This window comes from Typopeltis vanoorti, chromosome 19, assembly GCF_054136105.1.
Source record: "Typopeltis vanoorti isolate ZY-2024b chromosome 19, IOZ_Tvanoo_1.0, whole genome shotgun sequence".
Classification (NCBI taxonomy): domain Eukaryota; kingdom Metazoa; phylum Arthropoda; class Arachnida; order Uropygi; family Thelyphonidae; genus Typopeltis; species Typopeltis vanoorti.
The window spans coordinates 94,124,396-94,140,704 of record NC_143567.1 but is presented as its reverse complement, the minus strand read 5'-3'; the positions used below and the strand labels follow the sequence as shown (position 1 = coordinate 94,140,704).

At 36.3% G+C, this 16,309-nt stretch overlaps 1 protein-coding gene across 2 annotated transcripts in view; it reads left to right on the top strand.

Annotated features, from left to right (window-relative positions):
• The first annotated feature begins 550 nt into the window (after nucleotides 1-550).
• LOC150096360 (SPARC-like) overlaps nucleotides 551-16,309 on the top strand; it is a 150,048-nt gene continuing 134,289 nt past the window's right edge. The window contains exon 1 of one of the 2 annotated variants that reach the window (XM_090409146.1): nucleotides 551-689. The gene's annotated coding sequence lies outside the window, so the exon portion shown is untranslated. Of the gene's footprint in view, nucleotides 690-832; nucleotides 951-16,309 lie in introns of those variants that run through there. The other variant, XM_090409147.1, reaches the window with a different exon arrangement.

Here is a 16,309-nt window from a genome sequence, read left to right as displayed (position 1 = left end):
GATATGTGTGTGTGTGTGTGCTGCATGATCTGCAGTCTATTATTTTAGACTGGAATTTCGAGAGCGAGCGAGAGAGAGAGAGAGAGAAATTTTTTATGAGGGATGAAAAACCCAAATTTCCGAGAGGAAACCTTATGTTTTCGATTAATATACCGAAATAAGCAGCGTTGTTACTTCAATACATTTCACTCCAAGCCTTTTATTATTATTATTATTATTATTCCATAATTTTATTATATTTATTCCATAATTATATAATTCTTCTTAAAAGAATTGTTGAGACACCCATGTTTGAAGACACGGATTTGATTTTGGAAAAAGTTCCTGCTCTGGTGGAACTGCGGAGCACCAGAAGAAATATTGAACCAATGCATTGCAAGTATATTTTTATCCCTGGAGGATGGATTTATCATGCAACCGAAATAATCAATATCGATGTTTTGAATTCTAGTGTTGAGATAATAATTTATTATTGAAGAATATCCGGAGAAGTTGATTTAATAATAAAAATTAAAATATAAACACCACGCTGTAAATATTACAGCAAAAAGGTGTGGCTTTTCTTTACGTGAAAGGAAAGCCTTAAAAAAAGCTGTCACACTCTCTCACCCAGGGCTGGTCAAATTGGTGCGCGTGCGAGTGAAGTTCAAATAAGGATATTTAGGACAACTCTAAATACACAGAGGGAGGTAGGGTGTTATAATATTTACTGTAATTAATATTAAAGCTTATTATATATTATATTATATAATTATCAAAAACTTAGACAAATAATACTTTATTTGTTCATATCTTTTCTGTTGTTGTCATGTGAACAGTTGGTTTGCATAAAACTTGAGAATATTTGCTGAAATTTATTAAGATATAATAACGGATTTAGTGAAGCCATACTCATTTGTGTTACACAGAAGTATTTTTATAAATTATCGCCTGCAGAGGGTGTTTAAGCGGTAAATATTTATTAATAGATTATCAATGGAATAGAAGTGATTACGATAATGATAAAAGAATAATAAATATTGCGCGTACTTTATTTATAATGTTTCACATATGATTTTTTTCAACTGATACATACATTTGCTATGAAATCTTTTATTATTTATTTATATATTATTTTATATTTAAGGTGGACTTAGAAGTACATGCTCCCAAGATGTGTGGGATAACTACTCAGATTTAAAGAATTTACGCAGGTGTGTGCGTGTTGGGTTGGCCAAAGGAACTGAAGCTATGAGCCAGTGTCTGTTAATCGCATATGTTCTTCTGGCCATCTTGCCTGTTTCGTGGGATAATAAACCCGAATTTATTAACTTGCCATCTCTGGATGAGACAAACTTGTAACTTTCACTTTCGGTGATAGCGTCTCGCCAGTCATAACCAGACAACTAAGATTGCATGTGCCCACCACATTAGCACAGAGCCCTTAGCATTTGAACCCTCCTCCCCTGGAAGGGTAGAGTTAAAGGTCCCTGTGATCCTGCTTCACGCGTAGTGTTTAATGAAATATAAAAGTCAAAATCAGAATTTACTCATAAGTTGTGTAGTAACATTTTTATATTTTTAGGTTCCTCTTCCACAAATTATCCCCATTCAAACGATACTTAAATAGTTTTGCCCAAATGAATATCATCCCCCTCCCCCGAAAAAAATGATTTTAATATTAGTTTTGTAATGCAAAATTAAATATTTTATTAATTTAATAATAAATACCAATAATGGGTATAATTAAACAGCAACAGATTTTACACCTAAATCAGTGCTCTCCAGTTCCTTGCAGGTACTAAAAATACAGTGAATGTTGAGAATTCCTGGTTTCAAACTAAACATATCTAAAACTTTGAACATGAAAATATCATAAAGGAGGTGAACTAAATGAATATGGCCATATTTGACTTAAGTGAAGCTAGGCACAAAAATATGTATACTGAAGGGATATGAGCTTTATTATTATTTGGTAAACTCCATGGAGTCAACAGACCCATTGAGGGAGGCCCACTCATCTTTTGAAGTTATTTACACCGCCTGCATTCATTAGTGCACTCAGGCAATGCATTCCATTCACAACTTTCCATGTAAAGAATCAACTCCTTGCTCCCTTCTTCACCACATCTCTATATAACTTCCAAGGATGGCTTCTTGTACTTTCCATCTTAGCATCCACTCTTTTTATAATTTATTCTGTATTAATCTGATAGAATTTTAAATAGCAAACTAATGAAATATTCCAAAACCTTTATTTTAGAAGTAGAGAATGGGTTTAGAAAAGGATGATCATTTATAGACCCAGCCTTTTGCCTAAAATTAATAATAGAGAAAAGAAGAGAATACAATTTAGAAACACATATTGCATTTATTGACTTTGAAAAAGCATTTGACAAAGTTAAAAGAAGCATTTTATTTAACATATTAAAAGAAAGACAAATACCAAATAATATCCTAAAAGCTATCATAAATATGTGTTACGTTGTTGTTTTTCTTATTTATATCTTTTCTTTCTATCTTTCAATTGCTATTTTACTTCTTCAGATATTGGGCCTAATACACTTATATCTAGGATTGTTTCCTCTTCAGATCCTGGCAAATTTATATTAAGCTGCACCAGCCAGCATCCTATAGCAGAAAATATCCTTACTCAGGGAGACAATACTAGAATCTGAGGCTCTTACACAAAGTTTTTACTTTAATATGGCTGTATAGATTCAGACTGCAGTCGTGACCTAAATCTATGATTATATACACTTTCTAATTCCTTCCCGCCAAAAGAGGTTCTGTTTTTATAAGTGGTAATTTGGAATCGTAGTCAGGCATGACTCAGGTTTAGGCAAATAAATCATGTTTATTGGAATATCATAGCAAAATACACTAAAGAATTTCATGCATTCAATTAATCTCAGTACTAATTAAGGAAACTCAAGTTAAAAGATCTACACACTTTAAGTTTAAATCAAATAAAGCATGGAAAAAACAGTAGCTGATAATTGGGATAGATAGCAAATGATATGGTGTTAAACCAAAAGTCCTTTCTGCAAGCAATTCATAAGATTATATAACAAACATTCTACTGTTGTTCAGTTACTATAAATCTACAATCCCAGTCTCGTTATGTTAAATCAAGCACATACAACACAAAAGATCTCTTACAAACAATTCTTCTTATTCTCAAAAGGAATCTAACTATCTAATTAGAGTCTGTCTACAAAGTCCTTTAGAATAATGTTCACAATTTACATTCACAAATAATTTTCTCTCTTCTAAGGAATTCTAAACACAAAATAGAGTAATTCTACTTTACCGAACTTTTTTCCGACATCCCTCAACACCACGTGTATGTCTGGTTACCTGTTGTCTATTGGCATCCTTACGCCAGCGTAGGGCTATGCTATCTTCATAATTACAGCCGAACACGGACTCGATTCTTTGCGTCTCAGGAAACGTCTCTGTTCCTCTCGATGGGACTTTTCAGTGAGGACTCGATTCTGCTAGGACTGGAAATTTCACCTTCAGCTCTGCGTGGAATCCTACCCCATTCTCAGGAAAGCTTGTCGTCCGACATCGTAGTACTGACGCTTCATCCCCCCTTACTCAAACCACTGGCTAACTTCTGAACCAGGAACCAGAAAAATTATAAGACAAGAGGGAGCCGATACGGTGCTCATTTCCTTATATTCTTTGTTCGCGCATCCCCTTTGCACACGACCTATATCTTTTCTCCCATTGGGTTCATCCCTTGCTCTCTCCTTTGCTGTTATACTCATGTATTCATGGAATTCGCGTCGACCATATACCTTCCGCGTAAGCTCCTGCCTCTGGCGTTACGCTGGACATGTGTAGTTGTATTTAATCACTCAGGATTTAATCTTGGGGGGGGGGTAGTTGAGTAGATGATTTGAGAATACACACTACAGATCGCATACGACCTATGACTGATCATCTGCAATGATCGCTAATTCATAAGTAGTACAGAAATAGAAGATACGAGACACAACATAAATAAAATAAAAAAAAGAATTTTAATTAGGAAAAGATTTTTTTAAAATTTTCTAGTGTTTTTTTTTCCCTTTTTCTTTGTGGAGGGGCAGGGCCCCTTGGCCTCCACTGCACAACTGCACCAACCTCTATAATCCACATTCTCTCAAACACTCTTCATAACCAACATTCCAGAGTCCTGATATCACTTTGGTTATTTGTCTTTGGACCCTTTCTAGTGTTTCCACATCACAATGAAAACTAGATGACCAAATCTGAGCACAATAGTTCAAGTGTGGTCTGACCAATGTCTTATATGGATGTAGCACCACCTCCTTATCCTTACATGTCAATGTACTTTTTATCATAGCAACAATACGATGTGCAGTCTTTGCAACACATGTGATGTTCCGTCGGAACTTCAGTCCCCTGTTCACCATCACTCCAAGATCCTGAATTTCATCCACTTCCTGAAGTACAGCTCCACCAATATAGTATGTAGCCTTACATTTCTGTATCCCAAAGTGTAACACCTTGCATTTATTAACATTAAAACTGCATCCCCACTGATTTGTTTAAGCTAAAAGTCTATTGAAATCTTTCTGTAGAGAATTAACATCAGCACTATTCCTGATAATTCTACCTAACTGCATCATTGACAAATATTTGAAGATCTCCAGTCCATCCACATGAAATATCATTAACAAACAAGTTAAACAGTAGGGACCAAGAACAGATCCCAGATACATGTCACTGGTTACCTTCCTTTTCTGAGACACTGCTCCATCATATACAACTTGCTGGTATCATTCAGTTCAGAGAGCCAATCTCTGATACACCTAACCAATATACTATCTATTATCGTCCTGTACTGTACAGCTTGTACCAGGGTCGGCTTGGATGTTGGTTTTTTGGGCCTCAGACTGAGGCCCCATGCTCAGATGGGCCTGTACTTTCAAATTTCTAAGAAAATTTAATAATAGAATTTTTTATGTTTCAGAGATATATTGATATGGGAAATATTTTAGCATATAACTATATGCATTTAATGTTTGTAAATTATATTTAATAAAATTATATCATTTTTTGATAAAAAAAATCTTTTTTGCAAATATTTTGGAACCCCACTAATAACTTTTTCCCAAGGCCCTGCAAAACTGACATTTTTAAATGACCAGAATACTTTTTGTATAAACAATAAATTGCACGATAACCACAGTAATTAACTTTAATGAAAAGAAAGTACAGATATTTCATACTGAAAATAATAGTACATCATCAGTGTGTAGAAACAAGCAAATCAAAGGGAATACAAAGTACATACAGCAGCCGGTGGTTTACCAATTAAAGTTATTTTTGGTTTACCAGTTATTTTCAGTATGAAATATCTCTATTTTCTTTTCATTAAAGTTAATTACTGTGGTTATCATGTAATTTATTTTTTATAGGCATGCCACAGGTACCTTTAAAGATTATACTTTTTTGTATAGTTTAATTAACAGTTACGATGGTCAGATACTTTTATGGCACAGTAAGTAAAAATGGATTGAAAATGATGGTAAATGAGTGATAGATTATTAAGTGATTAAGTGTGTGTGTGTGTGTGTGTGTGTGGAGTGAGTAGTACAGACACTCATATTTTGAAATCACAGAATGATGTACCAAAGAATGTGATGAGAGAGGAACAAGCATAGAAACAAGCTGCAGTGAATGAAAAGAGTGTGAGGAATAAAAAAGGGAAAAAAAGATGTAGTGCTGTATGGAGGTTCCATAATTAGGGTTATGAAAGATGGCAGAGTTATTAAAGCATGTTATCTGGGAACAAAAATTAGGGATATAATCGAAGCTGTGAAGTTGCAAAAGGATAGAGTGAAAGAGATCATTGTGGTAGTGGGAACATATGATCTAGATCAGAGGTTGCCAAACTTTTTTGACCGTCGACCCCTTCAAGAGTTTCTTGATTTTTTATCGACCCCCTCTATTTTGCTATTACGTAATTATAATAGGATAAGCAAAAAAGACGCATGTTGGTAAATACGTCATTTTGGCCTCTGTAACTATTTTCATGACCTTGCTCCATCTTACAGGTCCTATTCATGTCACTGTTCCCACGATTTCACTTTTAATTGCATTGCCATTCAGGATGGAGATAATTCAAGTTAACCGAATTAAATATTACCTGTACAATGATGTCTTATATTTTTCTATCGACCCCTAACAATGTTATATCGACCTCTGGGGGTCGATATCGACCACTTTGGCGACCACTGATCTAGATAGAGAAGGATTTTCTGTGAAAATGAATATGAAAAAACATTTGATGATAGCAGTGAGTGAGAGTGAAATGTGTGTTACCAAGATTTGAGTGATGAATTAAACCAGAGGAATGAGAGCAAATGGTAAGATGTTGAGAGTGTGTAAGAACTTCTGTAAAGAAATGAAACTGAATATTCGTTTTATGAATGTCTGGGATGTTGTTAATAAAATTAAGGAATTTTTTTAAGGGTGATGGATTAGGTATATTAGGTGCTTGGCATTTAGAACATCAGTTGAGAAAGGATAGAGTAAATGGGCAACAACAGGAAAATAGAATTTGCTAGGGAGGCAGGAGATTGGGTCTGTTATTAATAGTACTAAAGGCATTCATCTCTCTCTCTCTCTCTCTCTGGTTGTGGGAATAAGTGTTGCCAGAAAGGAAATTGTGTGTGGGATGCTGTCCAAAAGAGGACAAGAATAAGAATTATCTCATATTTTGGTCTTTTGGGCCAATTAACATATATGGATGTTGTTGGATGAAGGAAGTATTACAGTTTATTTATACTAATGCCAAAAGTATTTGGAATGAAGGCGTTGGTTAGTATGTCTTGATCACAAATTATGGGAATCGGTGAGACTTGGTTGACTAAGTTTGATAATCATAGGGATTGAATGAAAGGGATACAGTATTTACAGAGCCAACAGAATGGGAGGAGGAGGAGATTTGCTAAAGATAGCATAAGAATTTACTCCAAAAAGAGTAGAAGTGCATCAGCAGGACAGTGATGCAGAGGGCAGTTAATTTAAGGCTGTTTTGGTATGAGATATGAAATATATAATTGGTTACTGCTCTAATTGTTGGTCGAGTTGTTAGCATATCTGCTCTCCAGCTAAAAGGCTGCGGGTTCGAATCTCACCGTGGGCATGGATGTTTGTGATTGTCTGTGAAAATACTAGTGGTGGTAGATGCCAGAGATACTCTCACCTGTAATTTACTTAAATATAAATCTCTCTCTCTCTCCTGGTGGCATTACATAGGAAAAACAATTTTTCATCAACAGCATACATTTTATTGAGAGAACAATGCAAACAGTAATAGAACCATCAAGCATTTAGCAAAGTTATCTGTTACTAATCTGTTCAGAAAAATATATAACGAGGAAACCTTAGAGATTAAAGATCTTTTCTCTCTGGATATTGTCATCCTGTTCAGACACTGTATAGAAAATATCTCCAGTTCTGGCTAACTTATTTATGGAATTTTTTGAAAATAAAGCCACAGAAAGGTATGATCAAAAACTTAAAATGGCAAGACATACGTCTTAAGATTCTCTTAGGTGTTTTTGAAGACAAAAGACTTACTTATTCAGTTTACAGAAACTCACCACTGGTAGATTCCTGTATGCTTCTTCTCTTCACCATCATCCCTTGTAGAAGCTAGGATTAATCAAAACCTTAAGGACAGTGCAGCATAGAGAAGAGAAATAACGAGCTTCATTACCTCACCCATATTCTTTTCCTAAATGGATATGAGTGTAAGACAGTGAACTAGACTATACACCATTCACCTCTTCCTGAAATATTGACAAATAAACAAGACTTCAGAGATGTAGTCACCCTTATATCTGTAATGTTATAGACAAAAATTTCTGATCCTTCAAAGTCTTGACATGCAAGTGACTCACTCCACTATACAATATCTATATATTCTTAGTTTCCAAAATCTCCTTCTTCCTTCTCAAGAAGCAAGGTATCTTCAGGATTTGTTGTTTATGCAGCATTTGCTATGCTAGTTAAATAGAATGTTTCAGAGAAATCTGCATTTCAGAACATTTCAAATATGTCAAAAAATATAAATACATAACTTTTTACACAACCAATAAAAGCTTATCTAGTCCTTTGGCAAAAATACAGAAATGCCATATGTTGAGCATAACTGTTTCATCACAATATTTAAAGAGGCTTCTGAAATGCTGTGCACTCCTGCTTAGTGCACTAAGAACTAAAGCATTATCCTGCACCAAGTTTGGCCTACATTCATTAAAAAATGTCACATTTAAAGATCTTGGCTATGATATGCAACACTATATACAACAACAACAATACTAACAAGTACACTTGTTTTCACATGTTTATTATTTTTATTTTCATCCATTGTGTTCTTTCCTTGCCTACTGTGATACATTTTGCATCTTTAGCTATTTTCTCTTATGTAAAATAAGCATGATCTTGACAAAGTGTGCACAAAACTAAGCATGCATTTTACATTAATGATGTTTTTTTTTTAAATGTTAATTCTCTTTATAATAAATTTAGTTTAATCCTTTATCCAAGTGTGAGCTTGGAAAAAAAAAAAAATTAAATTTATTATACTCTAACCAAGTGAAAAATAAACTTTCAACATCTTTCTCTAAATCCAGAGTAATTTATTAAAAAAGGGTGGTACACCATTTGGCAACTCCTATTGGTAGAGATGACCTGCTAATGCTTCTGCCTGGTATCTCCACCTGGGCCTGGATCCCACTGAGGAGACCTCAATAAAGGTCGAAATTAGTCTGTGTTGTGGCCCTTCCCTTAATGCATAACATTAGACATATCCGCAAGGAGATGTGTTTTGCATTATGGGAGATACTGAGATAGGAGTGTTGGTAGCTTGCTCCACCTTTGCAAGGAGTGCCCTGGTGTTGTACCTTACCCCAGTCCTGAAGATACTTTCAGGTGCAAACTTTGTTTGCTCACACTTGGATAAAGGATTAAACTAAATTTATTATACTCTAACCAAGTGAAAAATAAACTTTCAAGTTAATTCTCTTGTTGTTATGCTTGCAATTTGAAGAACGTTTATAAAGGCTTTCAACTAAAAGTAAGTTAGTTGGTCTCATACAGATGCTGAAGGATTTTTTCCTCTTGGAGACTAGTCTTTAATCTTACAAGATAGGCAAGCTTTTGCTAGTATAACATATGCAGCTAAGAGACGTAATATACTAGCCTTATAGCTTTAGTTACTTTGGCTGCAATTCTGAACTCTTCAATTCTTATACATTCTAGCATAAACAGCTGCTCAGCAAAGTGCCATGTTTGGTCTGCCTGTTTTCTTTGTAATAAATAGCTTTCTTTCTCTTTTTTTCTTTCTTTCTAGTCATTTGTTGCATGTAGTGGTGGACAGTGTTCTCTCTTCAGATTTCTCTACTAATGCAGGTGTTCCTTTGGTGTCTGTTATATCACCTACTCTTTTCCTCATATACATAAATAACCTATTCTTACTAACCTCCAACCTTATCCATAGCACATCCCATTCTTCATACTTACATGACAGACTTTGCCTGCTCATATACAGGGTACATCATGAAAATTCAGATTGGTCAACTGGATTCAGGATTGGCTGCCTGATAGGTATCAGAGAGTTGTGTATGGTGGAGCAGTTTCAAGGAGGCAGAGGGTTACAAGTGGGGTCCCACAGGGCTCAGTACTAGGACCTATATTGTTTAACCTTTATATCAATGACATTGCCAGTGGATTGCAAGGGGATATTCAGTTGTTTGCGGATGATGCAAAGCTGGGAAGGATTATTAGTAATAGTGCGGATGTGGTAGCCCTGCAAGAGGATTTGAATAAGTTAGATAGATGGGTAAATGAATGGCGGTGTCAGTTTAATGCAGCAAAATGTAAGGTCTTGAAGTTTGGGAAATATCGATGGGATGCTGCATACTCTATGGGAGGAGGAAGTAGGGAAGATAAGAGATCTGGGGTTGATGATTGATAGAAACCTGAAATTTAGGGGACATATTGCAAAGGTGGTGAAGGTAACACAGAGGATTGCTGCAATTATGAGAAGGACACTGACCTGCAGAGATAAAAGGATTATCATTCCATTGTATAAGTCTCTGATCAGACCACACTTAGACTATTGTTCTCAGATTTGGTCCCCAGGATTTGAAGGGGGTAAATTAACTGTGGAAAGGATACAAAGATGGATGACAAAGATGGTTTCACAACTGTACAATATTGGTTATGAGGATCGGCTGAGGGAATGTGGACTGCAGAGGTTGGTGGATAGAAGAAGGAGAAAACAGTTATCATTCCGTTGTATAAGTCTCTGATCAGACCGCACTTAGACTATTGTTCTCAGATTTGGTCCCCAGGATTTGAAGGGGGTAAATTAACTGTGGAAAGGATGCAAAGATGGTTTCACAACTGTACAATATTGGTTATGAGGATCAGCTGAGGGAATGTGGACTGCAGAGGTTGGTGGATAGAAGAAGGAGAAGTGATATGATTGAGACTTTTAAACTGTTGAGAGATGGTTACAGGGTTGACACTGGGGAGTTCTTTCGCTTGGTTGAACAGCGGGAAGGAGTGATGACAAGAGGCCATCCCTGTAAGTTACGAAAGGAAACTATGAGCAAGAGGGTGAGGAGTGGTTTCTTTGCATGGAGGGTGGTTGAACCATGGAATGCATTGCCTGATGGAGCGGTGAGAGCGAGAACGGGCAATGAATTTAAGGAGTGGTATGATAGACTTTGCGTTTCTTAGGGGGGGGACCTCCCCTTGATGAGTCTTGACAGATTTTGTTCTTAGGAAGGACCTCCCACAATGAGTCTTTTGACTCCATGGAGGCCTGAATTAAATAATAATAATAATGATAATAATAATAATACAGGGTTTGACAAGTATGCCTTCCCACTCATCTATGGCAAGTAGTTTTGCCAGCTGTTGAGTGGCTGCAGGCTGGATGAAACAGAATATTTAATTAAAAAAAAATACTTTCTAAATAAAATGCTTTTTTTTTTAACTTTCAGAAAATACAAAAGAATGTGTTAATATAAAGTCATCCTAACACCCATTCACAAAAATTACAGAACAGTAGCTGTAATGAGTAATGTGGGAAAAGTACTTATGATGATATTAACAGAAAGAATAAGGAAAGTAATGGAAAAAAATCTGGAAGATGAGTAAGCAGGATTTGAAACAGACAAAAGTACTGTGTATGAAATATTAATGTTAAGATTAATTGTGGAAAAAGCAGTACATAAAAATAACACATTTTTGTACATGTTATGTTGACTTTCAGAAAGCATTCCATAATATATATCAGAAAGTGGCATGGGCTGTACTCAAATCTTATAAAGTGGATAGGAACCTGATATCTCTTATAGAACATCAGTAACAATGCAGAAGCTGCCATGAGAAACTGTGAAGAAATAGAAAGATAGTTCTGGACAACCAGAGGCACGAGACAAGAAGACCCGATATCCCCAAGCATGTTTGTCATGCTTTTGGAAAGAACAATGGATATCATAAAGGATAATATAATGGGAATTTCAGTTCAAGGTATGAAAATAAACAATTTGCAGATGACATAGTCATTATTGAAGAAGATGAAGAAGAACCAGAAAGAACAGTACTGAAGCTAACTGAAGAGGGAAAGAGATATCAGCTAATAATAAACATCCATAAAACAAACACAACGATATTCAGAGAGAATACATGGGTGTCCAAAACTTAAGGAGGAATACTATTTCTGAAGATCACAACTGCAAATTCAGATGAATCAGCTTGTGGCAATTTGTATAGGTGAGGATTTCAAGTAGAAAGCTGGTACACATTCATTTGGAATTGCATGCAATGGAGTCATGTGGCACTCAACAGGATAAATAGCAAAAGCCTAAGCAAACTGCATTTGAAGGAAGCTCTTTCTGTGAAGGAATAAAGTTGCAAATTTGGATGTCTGAAAGACATCATCTAGATGATTTCATGTTGGAGGCTTCATGGAATATTATCAGCAATGAGAAACGATTGAAAACAATTTTAATACTTCCAGTATTTCGTCTCCGTCACAGAGACATCTTTGGGAATTACAAAAAAACCTTTTGTAACAACACGCACACAATTATGATACAATAGTGAGTGAAACTAAAGTTCTATCTCGGTGGTGCCTAGATAGGACTTTAGGACCACCTGCAAATGCCCTCTATGGGCATTTGCAGGTGGCCTAGGATGTAAAGAGGGATCTCTGAGAATTAATGTTTCCCAAATTTTGGGAAGTTTAATGCAACCGTATTTGTTTAAATTCGGTTGCATTAAACTTACTCCAGGCACTGAGAGAGGAGGGAGCTGGTCTTTGGTGGAACGGATAAGGGTAGCAAGTTTATGGTGGGGATTAAAAGCTGTATGAAGGTTGTATTTTTTTAATGATCAGCTATTTTTTCTGATGAACCACGGATGTAAGGTATGGTGATGGCATTTCTGAAGTCCTTCTGAAGAGATGGTTGGGGAAGGACTTGATTATTTTTTTAATTCTGTAGTCACGGTAGCCATTGGAAAGGAAGGTGTGTTTGAGTTCAGTTGAAAGGGCATTTTCACTGGAACAAAGATTATGGGCTCTATTGGTAAGAGTTTTAATAATGCCATATTGCTGAGTGAGGTGGAGAGTTTGTGAATGTATCTGCCTGTATGAGTAGGTACACAGAGAAAGAAAGGTTACCATTAGGAATGTGTGCTACTAAGGTGTCTAGGAAGGGTAAACATTTGTTATTTTCCTTTTCCATCGTAAACTGGATTCTCGGATATAGACTATTGAGGTGACTGAGGAAGGAATCTAATGTGTCTGGGCCATGAGGCCAAATAGAGGACACATCATCTACATATCTTAGCCAGATAGAAGGTTTTAGAGGGGAAGAGTCTATGGCTTGTTTTTCAAAGTTTTCCATTTAAAATCGGCAGTTCCCTCTATCTGTTTGTAGATTTTGTTCATGGCAAAGGAAAAGAGCTCTAAGATATCAGAAGGTAAAACGTTTTTTAAGAGTGTTAAGGAATATTGGTAAACAATGAGATGCTGTCAAAGCTGACCAATATGTCTGTATTATTTAAAGTAAGATTTTCAATTAAGTTTTTAAAGTAAGTAGATTTTTTTACGAGATGTGGTAAGACCAATGAGGTGGTCAGAGAGTTAGCTAGCTGCTTTGACAATTTGTAGCAAGGAACATTGGTGGCATTTACTATAGGTCTTAGGAGAGAATTAGGTTTGTAGATTTTCGGTAAACCATATATATATATATACGGGGGGGGGGGGACAAGAACCGAATGGTTTGAGTTTTTTTGTAATGTCAGGAGGACAAGAGGACCCTTTTTTAAGTATTTTTAATTTTTTTAAGTATTTTTAATTTTTTTAAGTTGAGTTTTTGTGGGATCATGTTCAAGTGGTATGTAGGTAGTGCGATCATGGAGAATAATATCCATTTTCTGATTATATTCTGAGGCGTTAAGAACGACTGGCATTACCCTTATCAGCTCTGGTGATGACAATACTTTTTTCTTTCCTGCCCTCAGTAAATTACTGAGGGCACAGAGTTGTCCGGAAGATAAATTAATTTTTGGAGGTGATGACCAGGAGAGGATATTAGCTACGTCAAGTCTGATGTTATTGGCTGTTTCTGGAGCTAAGTGACAAAACATCAGACTTGAACATGATCCCACAAAAATTCAAGTTAAAAATTTAAAAAAGTGTCCTCTTGGCCTCCTGAGGACGAATGGTTTGAGTTTTTTTACATAAAAAACTCAAAACCATTCGGTCCCCCCCCCCCCCCCGTATATATGGTTTACCAAAAATCCACAAACCAAATTCTTCCCTAAGACCTATAGTAGATCTACCAATGCTCCTTGCTACAAATTGTCAAAGCAGCTAGCTAACTCTTTGAACCCCCCCTCACTGGTCTTACCGCATCTCATGTAAAAAACTCTACCCACTTTAAAAACTAAATTGAAAATCTTACTTTAGATAATACAGACATATTGGTCAGCTTTGACATCATCTCATTGTTGACATTGTTTTGTCAATATTCCCCTAATTGACACTTTAAAACTCTTAAAAAACGTTTTTCCTTCTGATATCTTAGAGCTCTTTTACTTTGCCATCAACTTGGTTATTTTTCTTGGAAGAACAAAATCTACAAACCGATAGAGGGAATAGCCATGGGTTCCCCCCTCTCATCCCCTCTTGCCAATTTTTACATGGAAAACTTTGAAAAACAAGTCATAGACTCTTCCCCTCTAAAACTTTCTATCTGGCTAAGATATGTAGACGATATGTTTTCTATTTGGCCTCATGGCCCAGACACATTAGATTCCTTCCTCAGTCACCTCAATAGTCTACATCCAAGAATCCAGTTTACAATGGAAAAGGAAAATAACAATTGTTTACCCTTCCTGGATACCTTAGTAACATGACTTCCTAATGGTAACCTTTCTTTCTCTCCCACCACCACCCCTCTCAGCAATATGGCATTATTAAAAACCAATAGAGCCCATAATCTTTGTTCCAGTGAAACTGCCCTTTCAACTGAATTCAAACTCATACAGAACACCTTCCTTTCCAATGGCTACAGTGACTACAGAATTAAAAAAATAATCAAGTTCTTCCCAATTCCCCAACCATCTCTTCAGAAGGACTTCAGAAATGCCATCACCATACCTTACATCCGTGGTTCATCAGAAAAAATAGCCAGATTATTAAAAAAGTACAACCTTCATACCTTTTAAGCCCCACTGTAAATTTGCTACCCCTAACCGTTCCACCAAAGACTGGCTCCTTCCTCTCTCAATGCCTGGAGTATAGAGAGTACCTTATGCCTGTAAACTGGCTTACTTCAGACAGACAGGCAGATCAGCAACAATCCGGTTAGAAGAACACAAGTCATGCATCTGAAATCACGATTATGGTCAGTCTGGCCTTGCAGACCATATTTTGGATACAACCCACAGGATCTCCTGGAAAAAACCACCATGCTCCACCATGGTAAATTCAAAAAAGAAAGGCAATTCTTTGAATCTGCATCTGCTCTCAAGAATCAACTGAATTTAAACAAATATGGTTGCATTAAACTTCCCAAAATTTGGGAAACATTAATTATCAGAGATCCCTCTTTACATCCTAGGCCACCTGCAAACACCCATAGAGGGCGTTTGCAGGTGGTCCTAAAGTCCTATCTAGGTACCACCTAGATAGGACTTTAGTTTCACTCACTATTGTATTATATTTATGTGTGTGTTGTTACAAAAGGTTTTTTTGTAATCCCTGAAGATGTTTCTGTGACGGAGACGAAATATTAAAATTGTTTTTAATCCTTTCTCAGTGCTGATAATATTCCATTAAACCCTCCAAAATGAATTCTTCACAGCACTTAAGCCTCAACACATGGATAGATGATTTCACGCAGAGAATTATTGGAAAGCTTGAAAAAGGCTGCAGAATTACTGATATTGCCACAAAAATTTGGAATCTCACATAGCATTATATCCAAGCTCAGGGAAGCATTTCAAACCAATGGAATGTGTTTTCCATATGTTTGCTAAGAGGTTGCACTTGCTCAACCATGGAGCATGAAAATAGATTTTTGGTTATAACACAAAACATAATCAATGCACCACAGCATTGATTATGTTTTGCAAGCTGACTTGCATGTCAGCTCCATTCAAGCACAGGTATGCAGATATCTCGATAGACTACGACAAGACATCTGTGACGAGTAGGCATATATGCCCAAAGGCTTGTAGCCTGCATCCCTTTACCCTCAGTTCTGCATAGAGCACATCTTCAGTAGTGTTGTATCCATAAGAATAGGACAAGACACTAATGGGTTAATCTACTCATTACAGATGAGTCATTTTAGTCATTCTCAGATTCCAGACTATACTTGATCTGGTGCAAAAGTAGTATTGCTTACCATTGCTAGAATGTTCTTGAAAAGAATAGATATGATGGTTTTGGGGGGTCATGGTGTTGGAAGGCATTATGCTCAATGGATGCACTGAGCTACAAGTACTGGAAAAAGGGACTATGAGTGCTTTAACAAAATTGCAACGAAGTTCTTCAACATCATGTTCTATTGTTCCGTGGTGCTGTAGGTGAAGAATTCATTTTTATGGATGACAATGCCACACAAAATTGCAACGAAGTTCTTCAACATCATGTTCTATTGTTCCGTGGTGCTGTAGGTGAAGAATTCATTTTTATGGATGACAATGCCACACCACATCATATCCTTGCAGTGGAGATACTTCTGGAAACTGATGATATTATTCAAATTGA